The sequence below is a fragment of the Ceratotherium simum genome, chromosome 9 (assembly GCF_057802395.1).
Source record: "Ceratotherium simum simum isolate JZ-2026a chromosome 9, ASM5780239v1, whole genome shotgun sequence".
NCBI lineage: Eukaryota > Metazoa > Chordata > Mammalia > Perissodactyla > Rhinocerotidae > Ceratotherium > Ceratotherium simum.
Window position 1 is genome coordinate 62,791,167 of NC_141908.1, and position 19,699 is coordinate 62,810,865.

General features: G+C 33.6%; 1 protein-coding gene across 1 annotated transcript in view; it reads left to right on the forward strand.

Moving 5' to 3' along the window:
- The window catches only part of ZNF804A (zinc finger protein 804A), a 292,307-nt gene that overhangs the window by 181,903 nt on the left and 90,705 nt on the right, over window positions 1–19,699 (forward strand). The gene's annotated exons all lie outside the window — the stretch shown is intronic.

Below are 19,699 nucleotides of genomic sequence, written 5' to 3' on the forward strand. Positions count from 1 at the left end.
TATGCAGATTAATTCAACAAAAAGCATCACAAATAGGTTCTTATTCTTTTAGTACAGATGAGAATACTATTGCCTATCACCAGGGAATCATTCAAACTTGGACCAAGGCATCAATTATTTTGTGTAGTTTGAGTCATCCATAGCTTATAAGGATATCTAAATAAAATGCAAATCAAGACCCCTGAATTCTAACAGTGCTAGTGGCAAACTATAAAGATATTCACTTTCTTTAAGTGTATGTTTAGGAAGCCAGTTCTATATTCACTTTCATGCAGATTTGATTATCAACTACCTGGCCCCATGAGGTGCATAATAGCCTGAGAACAACTAACATTTTGATAGAAAGATCACTAGCCTGGGAATTTTTGTGAGTTCCAGTGCTGTTCTGATGCAGAATTGCTATGTTACACTCATCAAGCCAGTGAAGTTCTCTAGATGTCAGTTTTCTCATTTGTTAAATTAAGGAGCTGGACGTTGTACAACTATCTTACTTGTTAGGAGCTATTTTCACACGTTCACCCAATGCATTCTTCCGCAAAACCTCTGCTTCAAAGGTTGCTTCTTTGCTCCACCAACACGTAATTTAACACCTAATTGTCTCCACATTATAGGAAATGAGAAAGTTGTCGTGGAAAGGTCATTGAGGAGAATTTATTCAGCACAGCATGACAGTTTCTTGCTTTCAAGCGCTGCCTGGGATATAATCACTTGTCTGGTAGATGAGAGGCCCTTCTAAACTTAAGTAGATTTTTCTGACCTATTTAAAACCCACTTAAATTCCTGGCATCATTTTTGGAACATGGGGACTTAATTTGACGTATGCAAATAAGATCCCATTCACCTGGTAGCTGCTCCTGCATATATGTTTGCTTAATAGGTATGCCTTAAGCATTTCCTTTGTTTAGGTAGAATTTTGAGCATAAAGAATAATCTTGTCTATCAAGGACCTGACGTTTTTAAAGTTCTGTAGCTCCTGTCTACACCAGATCATTACTCAGACATTTATTAGTCTCAACTCTGAGCTCTACTTTGGGATAGATAGGAAGTAATTTTTAGAAAATTAAAACTGTACTTGAGGGAGAAATTCCCAATCCAACCAATGTAAAATTTTCAAGTTCTGGCACAAATGTTAGTGTTCTGATAAGTGGTTACCAATTTGTAGAATTTGAAAGTCAGTGACATGATGCAGTTACTGTAAGAAGTTCAGAAATCTATATTATCCATTGACTACCTATAATTATCTTTTTTAGATGTGTATAGATGCTGTTGAAAAGCAGCAAATTAACTTATAATTATTAAATCCATAACAGATTTTGTCATCTAACATTTTCTTAAATAATATATGCTAAATATAAAACCCTTATATGTAGCACACAAAATGTTTGATATTCCTAAGTAGTCCTTATTTTAAAATATTGAGTTCATGAGAAAAGTAAAGAAATTATGAGGGCATCTTGCTGTGTTCATAATTGTATGCATTTTCTTAACTGTTAGAGTAAAACTTGATTATAGATTATGATATAATGGCAGCAACATGTTATCAAAATAATAGCGATATAGTATATTGCCACTTGTGATTTTATTTTCATAATTTTCAAAAATATTTCTAAAATAGGGATAGGTTGTAAAATCAGTGTGTATGGTAACTTATTAATATCTAATTTAAAAGCAATTATTAATTTACTCATATATTTTAAAGCAGTTGTTGATTTACTCATATATTTTAAATTTGCTAGTGTTCACAATCTCAGGATACAATGATTTTTTTCATGGACAGAAACCATAACAGGGTCTGTTATATAAAATTAATCTACTAATCTTTAAAGTAATCATACCATATAATATAGATAGCCAACACCTTACAAAGAATGAAGCGCTGTCACATTGACTTTACCAAGATGAGGAAAGGAGATCTAGGTGCATGTAAAAGAAACCCAAAGATTTGTTTTGATTTTTGTTGTGGTAGTGTCACTATAGCATGTTAGTTTATGGTTCCTTGTCAATTTTTCTTGTTTTGATACATATAAACACCAAGTACCTTAAATCTCTAAAATGTCATTTTAAAATATACAACTACAGTACATAAGCTGTCATTTGACAAATGCATTGTGAACATAGAGTCAGGAACATAACATCTTTCAACATCCCATTTTCCTCGCTGCTGATTCTAGGCCCCCTCAGGCAGTAAAAGACTCTAGAGATTCCTTAATGGAATACAACTTTAGGCCACAACTTTATTAGCTTAAACAAAGAACATGGCAATTGTTCCCAGATGGATTCAGCAAGTCACTAGGCAGCAATGATACCTAATTCCCTCAAGTGACTGTTTCATGTCTCTTTTAACACAAAATTGCCTTTTACAACAGGAATTGGGCTGTCAGTGCTGCCTTATACTTATATTTGGAATATAGTTCCACCCTTGGAGGGGCAGCAACTATCATTTGGCACTTTCTCCATCGGAGAATTTCAAGACTTAAGAGAAATGGGCTCTATTTCTTTATAAATACTTGTAAGATTATGAAAGCATAACAATATAATGTTCCATCTCTTAAAATAAGTTGAGAAATGTCTCCTTTCCTGGCTATTTATTTTCCGATTATTCAATTACTAATGCACCAAACAGTCACTTAACACAGTTGCATATTGGCAAATGTGTTCCTTTTTATGTTCTTCATGACTACTTTAGAATTTGATTTTTAAATTGATCAATTTATGCCACATTTAAATGTGCTCAAATCTGTCTCATATATCAACAAGCCCTCCTTAGATTCCCAGTGTTGCCCTTTACCAATTGTTGACTACTCAACCTTTGAAAATGTTGTATCCCCATGCTGTGTTGTTTTTTTTGTTGTTTGGTTTGTTTTAAAATCTCTCCCTTAGTGTTCTACTTAGATGAGGGACAGCATGGATGCTTGAATCAACCTGGGTAGCTACAAGTACTTTCTTGTTATTGGATCATAAGTCGTTAGCGTTTAGAGGGGAAGTTGAGACCAGGAAGGGTGAAATTATAAATGATCATTTCAGGGGCCAGTCCAGTGGCATAGCGGTTATGTTCTCGCACTCCGCTTTGGTGACCCGGGGTTCATGGGTTTGGATCCTGGGCATGGACAGCTGCACCGCTTGTCAAGCCATGTTGTGGCGGTGTCCCATATAAAGTAGGGGAAGATGGGCACAGATGTTAGCCCAGGGCCAATCTTCATCAGCAAAAAGAGGAGGATTGGCAACGGATGTTAGCTCAGGGCTAATCTTCCTCACAAAAAAAATTAAATTAAATTAAAATAAATGATCTTTATGATAAACTAATGATCTTGAAATTTATCTTAAATATTTTGGATAATTAAAAAACTGTAGCAGAGCAGTGAATAATTAAGATTTGAAGTTAAGAAACAGCACTGTCAACATTGTGAATATTGTATTTGGAAGGAAAAGGGGAATTAGAAGACTAATTAATCCAAGACAGAAGTGGAGAACTGGTCATGACAGTAGGGAGGGAGAGTAGGAAGTTGAATGGACAGAAATGAAGTAGGTTGAATACATGAAATCAGATATAAGAGGCGAGTGAAAGAATCATGGCTGGGATTACCTCTTGATTCCTGCTTAAACTCTTGGGCAGATTTTGTGGATTTTCATTTAAAAATCTATTTTAGAAGATGGGGTAGATCTTTGGGGGAAGGAAGGTGATAAATTCTAGTTAGTGGAATTAATATTTAATAATTCTATGGAAGACCCAAGTCTAAATACTTAGCAAGCACTTAGATATATTTGTGCATTTAATTATAAATAAATTCATTGCTGCTTCAATCAACCATTGTATTTGAGATTATCCAAAAGCCACAATAATAGCTCTATTCATAAAGATTCAAGATAATTCAACTTGATCCAAAGAAAGTATGATTTTGTGTATACGTGTCTGAGTGTGTGTGCGTGTTCTGTAGTACATATCAGAAGAGTACCTGTATTTTAGAAAAGCAAGTTTATAGAAATAATTGTAGAAGTCCTCTGATCAGAGAGCCACAATTCTCAAAATTTAAAGGTTTCTGATCATGCGATACTGATGCTAGTGGTCCCAGGACCTCACCCAGAACCATTGACTTGTAGGATAAATTCAGAGAGATAACATTATTCTATAACATGTGATGTATTACTGATGTTTATTAAATCCTTTTGTCAAAATTTGTATATCACACATTAATGGGTTATCTGTTATAGACAAAGTATTTTTGTTCTTTTGTTATTGGATAAATAGCCTTAGAATGGGAGAGAAGAAAGAAACATGCTCTGTTTTCCCTCTTGTGCACTAATTTCTTGGTCTTCTGAATATATTAATTTTTGAATTCACCACCAGTGGCATACTTGAAGAGAAGAGGTCCCTTTTTGTAAGCATGCCTCTTATAAGATAAAACATGTTTAAAGTAGACTTGGAAGCATTTCTTATGGCTTGTTGTTATTTTTATTAATTTCTAAGATTTATAATTAGAACACTAAGTGGATGTTAAAAACTGAATTATTAACATGTACATAACTTGAAACACGAAACCATAAATCAATACTAAAATTCTTGATGTTAAAATCATTCTAAAGAGTATGGCATTAACAAATAAGCATTTGTTTTCCCATTAAGCAATTAAGAATGTGCTTATTAAAGCATACCAAAACTATTTAGTTGTCTCTTTCTTTTAGTGTAGATTTCCACTCTTTTATCAAATCCTATACAATGAGCAAAACCCAATGGGGAAGATATATGCATAAATCTATTCATTATATCATTAATTAAAAAAATATATATTGGGAAAATCTAAATGCTATCACAAAGAAATAGAGAGATTATGACCTGTCCACTAGAGTACTATGTGCTCAATAAATGTGTTTGTGATATCATTATAATTAATGCTTCAGTAACAATTGCCTATGTAATATAATTTCCTTATATTTTAAAAATCATTCTCCACAATATAAAAGAGAAATTGAAAAAAAGCAAAAAGTAAATTAATTAGGTAGCAGATTACATTTCTGAAATTTATGGTCTTCATTGCATCCTGCTGGTGTGAAAAATTCACATAAATTTCCCTTCAAATACTATATTAAAATAAGAAAGAGCATAACAATTTATCCCTTTACAGTTATATTTTACAAGTAAAATATAAAATATCTTTAATTTAAATGTGAAAGGCTTCTTTTTCCTCCCACTTTGAGATTTCATTTTTAATGAACTCTTGACAAAGATTGACAGACATGCCTGGAATGTTCTCCCCAGTGTGAAAACAGGATGTCCCCACTTTTTGGCTTCTTTCCAAACATGTAGCAGCTTATTTCAGAAAAAACAGGCAGAGATGAGACACATCTGGTTACATTCAATGTCACAGTGCAAATGAATTGTAAATAAAAATCTCATCAAATGAGGACAAATTCATATTATGTTTGCATTTGGAATGCATCGGTGACAATACATGACGTAGATCTCATTTATGTTACAACTCTGACTCTTCAGAAATTTAAAGGGCTTATCTTTGGATGGTCACTAAAATGTGAAGTGAGGTAGTCAAGCTGAGTTTAAAAGTATATCTTGAGGGGGCCGGCCCCATGGCTTAGTGGTTAATTACGCACGCTCCACTACTGGAGGCCTGGGTTCGGATCCCGGGTAGGCACTGACACACCGCTTCTCTGCCATGCTGAGGTGGCGTCCCATGTACAGCAACTAGGAGGATGTGCAGCTATGACATACAACTATCTACTGGGGTTTTGGGGAGAAAAAAGAAAAAAAAAAAAAAAAAGGAGGTGGATTGGCAATAGATGTTAGCTCAGAGCCGGTCTTCCTCAGCAAAAAGAGGAAGATTGGCATGGATGTTAGCTCAGGGCTGATCTTCCTCACACAAAAAAAAAAAAGTATATCTTGATAAAGTTTATTAAATCTTTATATGTGATGAAAATGCGGTGATATATGAATATTCTTGGTAAAAATACCAGAACAGACAGTTTAAGGTGCTATTATGGCAGTAGAGAGCAGTTTGTAGATCAGAATGTGACTGATTCTTTTCTTGCTAAGCACAGGGGATCCATTGGTGAACAATAACAACAACAAAAATGTCACACTTTCTGCTTTCTTGTAACTTGTAGTCCATTGAAGGAGACACTTACTCAAATACAAAAATGAATGTATTTATCAAATAGATTTGATACCAGGGCTCTAAGAGAAAGGAACAGCATATTATTATATCTGGAAGTGGTCAAAGGTGTCATAAAAAGGCTTCTTTGAGCAAGGGACTCTTGACCAGCTAAGTCAGGTGAAGATGAGTTTCAGTGGTATTTCAGACCCAGGGAATGTTATACATATGCAGAGGCCATGGTACACGTACGAAGAGTAACAGGTCAGGACGGGAGTTGGCACAGTCAGATCTGTATTTTCAAAATAAATTAATGGGTAAGATATATAATACATATATGCACATGTATTATGTATATGTACAACTGTTTATCTGTATATTTTCCTTATATGTTTCTTTAATAACTGAGTCCTGCCAATTTAATACATTTCAAAACCATACATTTATTTGAAGGTATTTAACAGTTTCCTCTTTGAAAACTTCTATAATTTAAGATGGAGATAGTTAGGTGCTATAGGATTAAATAAGCATATTTAATGTGTCTTGTTGTATTATTAGAAAAGAACTTTCTAAAGCTAAACTTTAAGATAGTCCTACTATTCTGATTTGTGAACATAAAGTTTCTTTCCTTGCAAGGAAATGCAGTTTCTCTTTTAATCATATGGAAATTAGTGAACCAAAATATTACTTTCCTTAAATTCGTAGAATCCTTAAAAAATTATCAAAATTGTTGTGTTTCCATGGCTTCCTTCCCATCTCCTTCTTAAAACCACAAACAAACAAAAAGGGATAATTGTGACATTGCTTTTCATTAATTGACTTCACCCAAAGTGGAAGTTTTATTTTTATAAATAGGTCCTTGAAATGTTATTAATAGGCTCTTGGAACTCCGGTTGATTATTTATTTGAAGCTTATCCTACGAACTGAAGAAGTTCAGAAAAACTTGCAAAAAACAATATTTTATCAAAGCCTGCTGTGATTGTTTATTCTTGTATTCTTTCACACGAAATCCATGTTCATACTTGGCCAGCATTAAAACCAATCTGATGAAAAATGATAAATGGCACCACTAGGAAACAATTAAGTCTCTGCCATCAACCCTTTGGGAGGCTATTTTAACTTTATATACTTTTTTACTTAATCTTAACAAGTGTACATGAAATTTTGTTCGTCATACATTTTTGTCCTACTGACAGGGGTTCAATTAATTCATCTAAGAAAATATACTACAGAAGTTGACTAAATATCTTTAAGCTGTTAAAACTGGTTTCTGCAGGAAAGGTCCTAATCAAATATTCAACCTGAAAATGGTCAACATGTTTGACTAAGAATGAAAGATTACTTTTATTGAAATACAGAAAGTTAAAAGATCTAGTTTATTATAAACGATATGATATGTATAAGATGCCTCTTCATTGGAATAGATAGTATTATATAATGTTAAGTGTAAAAAATCTAGTTATAGTTTTACATAGAAAGCACTCACCCACACACACACACCTAATATTCCCTTTTTAAATCAACATGGAGGTACAATTTATAGACAGTAACACTCACACATTTTACTTGTTCATGACTTTTGACAAATACATACATCTATGTAAATGTCATGCCAGTTTTAACATAGAATATTAACCTCTCTCCAGAAAGTTTACTCAGAGTCCATTGCAGTCAATCTTTCCACTGACCTCCAACCATGCACTCCAGGCAACCAATAATTCGATTCGTTTTACATGTTCTAGATGTTTCTATACTAGAATCAGATAATATTTACTAATTTGTGCTTTTACTCAGTACAATATATGTGAGATTCATCCAGATTGTTGAGTGAATCAATAGTAGTTTGCTCCTTTCTTTAGTGCTAGTCCACTCTGAAAATGCCACAATAAATGCTTCCCTTCACTGGGTAAAGGATATATGATAATATATATATGTGTGTGTACATGTTGTACACACACTTTGTGAAGTCATCTGACATAAATGTCAACATACAAATATTCTGACTTCTCATTGTGTCTCAGTTGGTGACACACTATGAAGAGTGAAAGTCAAAATAATACTGATCAACAAATATATCTATGACAATGATTTGATATTATTTAGTCCATTAATATGTTCCAATTTTTCCTGCTATGTTTTAATTAACTAGAATTCTAATGCATCTAAATTTACATCTGCCTGTTACTCCCAATATCTTGTACTATTTTTGTTTCTTTCCTTCAGAGTGCATAATTACAATAAAATAATTTGGTATTCAGATAATCCACCATTAATACCATATCTTTCCATTTAATAGTTTACCAAGAATAATATAAAAATTACAAAAACCATGATTAATGGTGTTATGAGAGGTTTGGGGATTCGATCGGAGACGTAAAAGAAACTTTCCACTCCAAACAAATGGACTGAAGGTATATTTTATTATATAGAGGATAGTAAAGGCGATAGTCCGCAAACAGATCCAAATAGGTCAAATAATAAGAGGGAAAAAACACCAGCTCGACTGGAAAGGGAAAACATCCACATCGGCTGAGATAGCAGCAGATCCGAATAGGTCATATAATAGAGGGAAAAACATCAGATCGATCGGAAAGGGAAACACCAGATCAACTGAAGGGAAATGACACAAATCAACCGGAAAGAGAAACACCAGATTGACCGAAAAGAGAACACATCAGATCAATTACTTCATATCAAATCAATTACTTCACATCAAATCAATTACTCACAATATCCACGCCCCACTGCCGGGAGAGTTCTGTCAATCGACGCGGCTGGGCAAGGATCACACGTCCTGGGCAAGGTGTCCCTTCCACAGGTGGAACTCTCACCGGGTCTCAGTCTCTAGCAGTTTATATAAGCAGTTACAGAGTTTACAGAGCAAGCATCTAGTGTTCCCATGCACAAATGGTTATCAGTGGCGGACGTGCATTGAGCCCCTTGGCTAACGTCCCAGCCCAGTAATTGTGTACGTGCATTGTTCTCTTTGGTTATCGTATTAGCCCGGCACAGATGGCCAGTCCATTCCGTGCTACGACACTCCAAGAGCCTTGAAATGTTACAACTTGTAACTCTCTCTGTGGGAGAAGGGCCAGTTCCCACCATGTAGAAAGCAGCTTTTATATTTCTTTTTGTGCTGGTGGCTGTAGGTCAATGGAGCGGCCAAACATGGCTGTACTCATGTCAAGACAAATGGTGAGATTAAGGTTTATCAAACATAATCATGATGACAACAAAATAATACTAGATAAATTTATGGAAGATACAGTACATAAAACATAAGTACCTATGCAATATTTTATGTAATTCTCCCTATAAAAAACAAAATAGGTACTAAGTTCCCATTTTAAAGAAGAAGAAACTGAAACTTACAGTGGTTACAGAATGTGTCCACAATCACATGGCTAATAAATAACTGAAAGGTTTTCCATCCAAAATACTCAGAGTTCACATATATTTTTATTTTGTTAATATAATTTCAACATGGTAACAAAAAAAAATTTTTAAATTGAGTACGGGAACCGATGATATTAGTGAAAACAGTCCTCCTTTTCATGTCTCTATCCTATTTCCACAAGAATAACTCTTTACCCTTTCTATTGTTCGTTATTCAATGATCACAATTCTAAATAATACCTTATACAAGCAAGTCTTGATTTGTCAATTCTATCTAAATTTCTGTTTATGAAAAATAAGGACTTTTGTAACTTCCTCACAAATTTTCCACTCTATTTTAGTATTTATACTTTATCTGTTGGTTACTTTTGTATCTTTAAATACTATACTTAAATACTTATTTTCCAGTACATCAATTTTTACAGTTTCTCCTGACTTCATGCTGTGTAAAATGAGAAAATTAAGTCTACTTCACTTCTCCTCCTCTCTACTTTTAGTTTCTGTCAGCTCTACTTTTATATGTTAAGTAGATTTATGTTCTGTTCTGTTCTGGGACTACAATAACATCTTGCTCTCATTACTTACAATGTGAATCTAAAAACTTATCATCAATAATAAAAATAAATAATTTTTACTATTATTATTATGAAATATTTATTATTGAACAAGCTAGTGGAACTATAAAGAAGGAAATGCAATCTTAAGTAATTAAAACTGTTTCTTAAAGCAGAATCATGCAAATATTAGACTCAAATGAATTTGTTTTTTCTTAAATTTTATCAATTATACATCCTACATGTTAACCATCACAATATACATTATGTATTGCCTTTAAAACAAAATTTAGTGTAGTAATTTTTTCATAAGGAGATACTTGAATGCAAAAATAAAGGGGAGAATGAAACTTGAACTCAGTAATTCTAAATATGTGATATATAAAATTATATATAAAATATATACTATAATTCTCTATATAATATATATAGAATTTATATAAATCTATATATAACATAATATTTTATTTAGCTTTAGATTATATGTGTGTCCACAACTTATAATTAAGTAGCTACCATAAAATTAAAATCTTTTTTATAGTATTTTAATAATGTGAAAAACTTTTTAAAGTAAAGCAGTTTTTTTTTTTTTGCTGCAGCAGATTTGGCCTGGGCTAACATCTGTTGCCAGTCTTCCTCTTTTTACTTGAGGAAGATTCGTCCTGAGCTAACATCTGTGCCAATCTTCCTTTATTTTGTATGTGGGTCACTGCCACAGCATGGCTGCTGATGAGTGGTGTAGGTCCGTGCCCGGGAACAGAACCCAGGCTGCCAAAGGAGAGTGCGCCGAACTTAACCACTAAGCCATGGGTCTGGCCCCTCTAAAGTAAAATATTTTTTTAAGTATTTAAGTATCATAAAAATCTCATGTTAATAGACAAAGAGACATTAAATCATCTTGTAAATATCCTACTGACCTAGTCACTGTCATTTTAAAGATAAAAGAATAAGAGCTGTTATATTAGATTCTTTAAGGAACATATTCTGTCTATCAGAAGGTGTTTCATGAGACAATTGGGACAGTGTCTTACAAAATGTATACTCTCTCTTCAAAGATAATACTTATTTTTGGTTTGCTTCCAAAAGAATTTCAGTTAGCTACCATTCAAACTGTAAGTAAAAGAAAATCTAGATCATAATATCTGATCTAGGCAAATAAACAAGTTGTAAGGGACATAAATTATTTTACTGAAATTATTAGTTTTATTAGGCAATTCATAGATTGTTTTTTAATCTCTACAGAGCCAATTGATCAGAATTTTTCTCATTTTTAAACTTAGAAAATAAGAAGAGTCTTCTTTTTTAATCCACTTGACAAAAATGTTATATATAGTAAATATTAATTATATAAAGTGTAATTATAAGTAGTGTGGAACAAATATATATCTATTTTCAGATTTCACTTTCTGATAAAATGTGACAGTTAATGATTTTGTGTCTATTTAATAGGTAAGTTTGAAATCTACCTGATTTATTTATTGTGAGAAGTCTATCTTGAAACAAATTTTAAAATATTATAAACCAAGAAATATGTGATCTGTTTGCTTAACTCACAAGTCCCAGGTTTAATAACAGAGATTTTCTTCAGGGGTGAAGCCTGAGGAATTTTTTGACGTAGTGCTGGTTCCAAGTTTTAATTGTTACTATGATTAAAGATAGAAGTAATTACCTTGATGTTTACCTGAATATTTTGTCATTTGAGACAGATTTCTTTTCTTATGAGGTGATTAAAATAAGGAATTCGAGTGTAGCAATGATATGGTGGAATACTAAAATAGGACTCATGTTTTAGTAAGTAGTCAAATAATTCTAATCTATCTGACGGTTCATGAATGATGAACTGCATTTAAAAAGAAAACTTAGTACACAATTGAGAGTAGTTTGCAGTATCTAGTCACCAAAACTTCAATATCAATATTTCATGGTAAGTCATCTTCCCTCCGCTCCTAAAGAACTAAATTTGATTCTCTGAAGCACTAAAAAGATTTCCATCAGAATAAAGCATTTTACTAGATGATGGAATCCAATTTGAGTGGCCAAATGGCTATAATTTTTACCAGATACACCTGAAAAACTTACATGACACAATAGGATATAAATTCTCTTTAACTGTAGACTCAATTAGTAGGAGTAAGTTAGGGGGTAAAGAAACAAAAATATAGTTATTCTGCTAGAATAAAGTTGTGCAACAAAGTATGTTTTATAATCTCCAGGATATACTGACAGAAAAAAACTAGTATATTTCATATATTTTTGAAAGGTACTTCCAGAATAAAGAAAGGGCTACAAGAGGATATTTGGTTTTAAAAGTTGAGAGGAGAAAAGCCAGATTTTCCTTTAAAAGTACAGCACCACTGGGGCCGGCCCCGTGGCTTAGCAGTTAAGTGTGCACGCTCCACTACTGGCGGCCCGGGTTCGGATCCCGGGCGCGCACCGACGCACCGCTTCTCCGGCCATGCTAAGGCCGCTTCCACATACAGCAACTAGAAGGATGTGCAGCTATGACATACAACTATCTACTGGGGCTTTGGGGAAAAAAAAAAGGATGAGGATTGGCAATAGATGTTAGCTCAGAGCTGGTCTTCCTCAGCAAAAAGAGGAGGATTAGCATGGATGTTAGCTCAGGGCTAATCTTCCTCACACACACATACACAAAAAAAGTACAGTACCACCTATTTATAGAGCTGCCCATTTGTGTATGTATATTATTCACAAGTAAACTTATATTCAACTTAATGGTTAGTGTTACTGCTAATAACTCCTCTTTTTTGGATTTTGAGAATTAATATTAAAGGATTTTTTCATTTTTTTTTACTATGCTATACTTTTTAAATTTTGGAATAAGTGTCACCTGATTATTTGATTTAATTGCTCTTGCTCTGAATGGAACTGATTATTGGTTATGCTATCAGAAGTTTCAACCAAAGAGGAAATTGATGGTTTTATGTTATTTTCAAACCCTTTTGAAAAAAAATAAAAATATTTGAAACATTCGATGTTTGAGTGAGTTAAATCTTCCACTCAGATTGCATTTTGGTAGCATTAGTGTTGCTTGAGAACGTCTCAGAAATCCAGAATCTCCAGCTCCAGCCCAGACCTACTCAGGATCTGCACTTTGACAGGTGATTCAAATGCATATTCAAATGTGAAACACATCGATTTAAATAGTCTCCAGTTGGTTTAATAGCTTTCATCTCTGAAGAAAAGGAACATCCTCCTATGTGAAGTTGGTTTCCCTAAACACAAAACAAAACAACCACTACAACAGCAAAAAGATACTGAGGCGAATGGAAAGAACACAATTCTGGAAACAGTTTTACTTTCTACTAAAAATATTCCATCAGTGTCAGACTCTTGGAGAATGCCATGAACATAAGTGAAACTTTGAATTTCTTGTTGTAGAAGTCAATAATTCTTTCTCAACCTTTAACCCTGACAGCTACACTTGACTGGAGAAAAACCTCAGTTTTTCAGTCTTGGTATGTATAGAAAAAATAAGCAGTTTCAAGGATACAAAGTCAATCAAGGATTCTTTATACTCTGTAGGGCTTCTTTGTAGCCTCTCTCATTTCAATGACCTGTAAATTCATCAAAGTATACTGGGCTTTGCCATTTAATTATGCAATTTGACCCTCTCTGATATCTACATCATAATCACACATCCATTCCTCCTACTCCAAGAAATTATTGAAAGTCTGTCACAACTTGGTACTTTGGGCAGTGGGGGGTCCTGGATATCCAAAGATAGCCTGTTTGGGTAATTATCGACACAGCAGGACTTGGCTGTGTGCTTAAAAAATGCAGATTTATATGGTTCCTTTAGGATTCAACCCTATTTACAGTACAAAAGATTGGTAGGAAAAGTATAATTAGAATAGTTTAGAGAAATGTCGAGTTCTTTCCAGAAGTTATTATACCATGTTACTTAAATGCTTATTTTAATGGATATTTCTGTCAGTGAAACAGATATTTTTGTTTGTTTTTAATGTGATCACAAATTACAGTAAAATCAGGTAATGCAGACAAAAACGTAGGTTGTTCAAACTTTAAAACTGCTCTGACCTAAATATTGGATCTATTGTCCTTTTTTATTTTGAGACTTAGATGTTAATAGATGAATTAATCACACTCTCAATTCATAGCACGTCATTATCATGCATGTATATAAGACCTCACTCTTGTTTTATTCCTTTTTTATCCTTGCTTCTCACTCCAAAAAGACATCTATTCTAACTCATTTAATGTGTTCTTGAATATTCATGACTGTTGCACAATATGTAGTTTTGACACGTATTTTTAACATTTTAAATATATATAAATGATGTTGTGCCCAAATTTCATTGTTTTGTAACTTTTCCATGTTTCTCTATGCCTAGCTGACGTTTCTCCCTGCTTCACACTATCAATAAAATTCATCCATAGTTTACTTATCCTCTCCCCCAGGAATGCAGCCATTTAGATTGCCTTCTAATTCTTGCTACCCCAAACAACCCAAAATTTTTATTAAAAGTTGCATTGGACTTTTGCAAGAATTTATCTGAAATATTATCCCAGCAGTGGAATTCCTAAGTTGCAAGCATATGCGTTCATAATTTCACTAAATACTCTTGGAAAATTTATTTCTAGTGTAACTGGCCCAATTTATAATCACGTCAGCAGTGCCCAAGAGTTTTGTCCTCCCACATTTTCCCCAGCACAGGCATAATTATTTTTTTTTAAAAATTCACATTCTATGTTGTATTATTCTTCTCTTACTTTGCACTTTTCGGATTACACGTCAGTCACTAACGTATCTATTTTTTGTGGATTATATGTTTTAGCCATTGATTTTTTTTTTTCTATTATGTTCCCTAATGTTTTCTTGCTGTTGGGGTTTTTTTGTGTTGTCTAGAACTGTAGATCGATTCTGTCCAACAGAAATTTTTGTAATGCTGAAAACGTTCTATACCTGCCGTATCTGATACTGTCACTGCTAGCCTCATGTGGCTGTTGAACATTTGAAATGTGGCCAGTGTGACTTCAGAACTGAATATTCACCTGAATATATTTTAATTAGTTTAGATTAAAGTTTATATAGCTACATGTGGTTACCGGCTACCATATTTAGCATGCAGCTCTGGATATTAATGCCTTGGTTTTAGATAATATTTTTTCTAGTTTATCATCTGTTAATTTCAGATCATTTTCTTTTAAGCAGAAATTCTTTATTTTGGTAATTCCTGAATCTCTCACATGAATGTTGTTGTCGGGGGAAGAGGGAGAATCTCCCTCTGCCCTTTCCCTTAAGGTTCTTCTGGCTGGCCAAATAATCAACGAGACAGGTTAGCAGGAGAAAATAATACAAGTTTAATAACATGTATACATGGGAGAAACTCAGAAACGAGCAACTCGTCCCTTGGTCTAGGCTGCTTGCTTAAGTATTGCAGCTAAAGGCGAGGAGCGTGTTGGGGGTGGGTAGTGGCCTGGGACTTCAGAGTTCAGGATGACAATTCTTTTCAGGGTCATCTATAGATAATGTGGTCAGGGAGAGACAGAGTTTTTGATAAAAGGGGCTTGGTGCCTTTCCTATTGTAACCTCTATCCTACATTATCTTTACAGCCATCATGATAGAAGATCTGTTCCAGGAAGGAGCCACCATGTCAAATTCTTTAGGCAGTTAGTGGGGGAGGTCAAATGTCCTTCAGAGAAAACAATCAAGGTAAAGAGATATATTTCAGGGTGGCCAAATCTTGATCTCCCACAGTCCCGCCTTTGAAACTAAAAGTTTCACAGTCCTTTTGAAACTTAAAGAAGTTTCATAGTCCAGAAGCTGAGTTGGTAGACTGTTTCATCTCACTGAACACATTTCTTAGTCCTGATGATAGATCAGTTTAATTAAGTTCATTTCAGAAGGTGGTGATGCAGGTGGGCTCTCAAGGTTATGCCTATATTGTGGAAGCAAGCAATCAAGTATTTAATAGAAGCATTTCTATAAAAGAAAAACAAGGTTAATGGTTGGAGCAAGTTGTAAAGCAGTTTTTGAGTTCAGAGGACAGCCAGTGAAGAAGAATTTTAGATGTCAGTGTCAAAGCATCTTTTGCAGTTTAAAATGTCTTGGATGGTGTCATCAGGTCATCTCAAGTTTATATCAAGTCCATCAGCTTCAGTTTGTAAGGCTTCAGGAAAAAGGGCAGGTTCAGTTCTCAGTGATTTCAAATGAAAATGATGGAAAAAATCAAAAACGTTAGTTTGGAGATCGTAGCCAGATATTTTAGGAGACTAGAAGAAATCAGGATCCAGTCCAGGCAACAGATATAAAACAAAAACCTCAAAAGACAACAAAACTAAGATCTAATATCTGCAAATGTATACTAGAGTTTTTACTGAAATATAATTTTTTCTCTCTAGAATCACCCTCATTTTTGTTAAGATAGCAAAATTAAAACTAGTTTGCAAAATAAGTCTAGTTCCAATAGAGTTGGCCCAATTATTTACATAAGTACAGCAAGAATAGCTGTTGATCACATAGGCTCTTTTAAATCTGCTTTGCTGGAACTTTTTATAAGGAATCACAGATTGAACTTTAAAGGTCTCTCGAGGCCAGGAAAGCCAAGCCAAGGATTTTGTCATCAGACTTTGCCTGCAATACCTATAGATTTGGGTGAATTCCTCTCTTCCGAGGTTTCCCCAAAATATTTCGAGGTTCCTTGTACCTGCCAGATAAGTGACATTCTTTACTTATCCTGGTAAGTGCTGCTTGGAACATAAAGGTACCAGGCCAATATTTCCACGTGGCTTTATTCCATAAAGTCCAATCTTCATTCCTCAAAAGCTGTATGGTTATATGGCAAATATGATGTTCCAGTCACAACCTTGGTAATATAACCAGTGTTTCCAATTGTGTCCTGTTATAAGGAGAACAGATTCTTATTGAACTTATGCAAATAACTATATTGCCATGAAAACAACAATACTCACTTACTAAGAGTTTCTAAATTCGAGGGATCAGATAGAGAGAAAAAGATAAATATTTTAATTTTACTTACAAAAGTATCATTTACCAAATTGCTATAAGTCATAGCTAGCTCAGGAGAAAAGAGAAAAAGTTTTCCTTAAATCTGAAAAAACAATACATTAAAAATTCAGCAATACTTCAAATGAAAAATCATAAAAATTATAATCATCTTTGTCAGTTCATTCAGTCCTGTGTAATCTATTCTTGATCCCAATCTTTTTGTTAGCAGCTTTATGAAGTTATCAGTCTCTCCATCAGATTTCTATAATTTTTTACCCAGTTCAGTTTATGATCAGAAAGTTTGTCAGAAACCTGTACTCCAGTGTAAATGTCAGAGTCCTTTCCATGAATTTTTCTGAAGTTGAAACATTTTGTAAAAGCATTAGAGCAAAGAAATAAGTCTATAAACAACAAGACCTCAAAATGGCAATTGACAAAGAAATTTGGTTAATTTTGTGACATACAACACTTTAAAATAATAATAACCAGAATTATGACTGATAACCAGGACAGATCAGAATTTCAGTAATGTTATATAATTTTAAAACACCTATATCAATAAAATTTACCCACAAAATACCACCTAAGCAGGCTTATCATCACTTATCTGACAATGCTTTCCATGTAATTTAACGTACTGAATAAGCCTAATGAGTTTAGTATCTTCCTCCTTATAGGAAGAGAGCAAATTTCTTTGAGAAGTGTCAGGGCCCTTTGAAAATTCTCAAAGAAAAAAAGGAAAAAAAAAAGGCTTTATTTAAGATACGAATTTTGGGGAGCTTATCAAAAATATAAAAAGTCAAAGCAAACAGAGCATTAACAGTCCAAAAAGCCTTAATAGAGAGACTTCAGTCTTTTGAACACAGGAAATTATTTTAACAGGTTTTTTTTTTTAGGTAGACTTACTCAAAGGTAAAGAAAAATCTTTTGTAACCTCTTTATCAAGTTTAAGCAAATTATCCTTTTAAGAGAAATAAGACCAAATTATAATTTTGTACCAGCTTACTTTTGATATTAAAACTCATTTACTTAATTAAATTTATTTTAATCTTAGCCAACTTGACCATGTAAAAACTCTTTTTCTAGAATTCTTTCTACAAAACTTCTATAACTTTTTTTTACATTCAGAATTTGTCTTATGCCTTTTTTTTTTTCCTAGTACTTGAGGACAAATTTATCTTTCTTAATCAATCAAACAAAATATTTTTATTCTTTGTATTTTCTTTATACATAATACTTTCCTTGTACACAGACATATTTTTCTTAATTTTTTAGTAGCTTCAATCACATATACTAATTAGAAATTTTAACCTTTAGAAACCTTAATTTGTAAGTAAAAACTAAGTAAACAATTATAAACTTTCTTTTACATTAGTATCTTGTGGCTTGGAAAATTTATAAACACTTCATAATTTCTAGACATATGTTACTTTATAGTACAATCTTTTAATAAAACACACGTTTACCAATAGACCCAAAACACCTTTTAGTTTTCCTGTAATGAAAAGCCAAAAGTAGACAAACGTATATTTAGCAATCAATGTCTAATATCTTATTTTATTTGGAAATGATCTAGATACTCAATTGAATTTTTATCATAAAATTTAGCAAAACTCTAAAGTTTTAAGTCACCAAAAAGTATTTGGAAGTTGTAACCACCATAACACATAATTATTGTTTAAAGTTCACCCAACATTCATCTTTTTCACAACTATTTAGTTACTTATTCCCAATAATTATTTAGATTGCCTACAAGACTTCATAAGACATTAGATAAAATTAGCCATCATTTAAATTACTATTTTTGTTAACCAGTTCTGTAATAGAAATAACATCAGTTTTTTTCTACAAAATTTTATGTAAATTTCATCACCTCTTATACCTTTAAACATAGTTATCATTAAGATTTTTATCAATAGGTCTTGGTCTTATAATTTTGGACAAGGGAAGCATTCCCAGTCAGACATTTTAAAACATACTCAGGCAAAGTTGATGTAACCTCTTTATACAAAATTAGCTCAAACATTCCAACCTTTATAATCTTATCAACACTTACACTTTTACATGTTCTCAATTCAATTGTAACCTGAGTCAAGGTCTTAAGGCTAGTCAAATTTTTCCCTTCCTTTTTCTAGCCTTTTCTTAGGTACCAAATAATTATGTGAGAGCTCTCAAAACAATTTTTTTCCCCTAATTTAAAGTTTTTCCAATTCAAAGGATCCGTCGTCTGGCCATTGACGAGTAGGATCTTCATTTGCGTATTTATTCCAATAGTGACTCGAACCAATAAACCTTTTTAAGGAAAGACCCGGAGGTAACTTTCCACGCTTAGAATAAATCTACCATGGTCGCAAGAGGCGTCCCTGGTGAGGGCGCAGATGTAGCCCCCATGATCCACAGAATTCACTCCCAAAGATTCAGAGCAAGTAAAGACCTTCGTTGCACAGGCGGTAAGGATGGTGTCTCCGGTCTCCCACAGTAGTGTGGGACGCCTCCAGTCACAGACTCGCTAATCTGTGACACTGGGCGGGCGATACTGGAATGGGATTTTTCCAGCACTAACAAGCAACAAAGGTTAAGACGACAAAAGCCCTTACGGACTGGGCCCTTTATGACAAACTCCCCTGAGAGCTTGGCACAGCCGGACAAAGA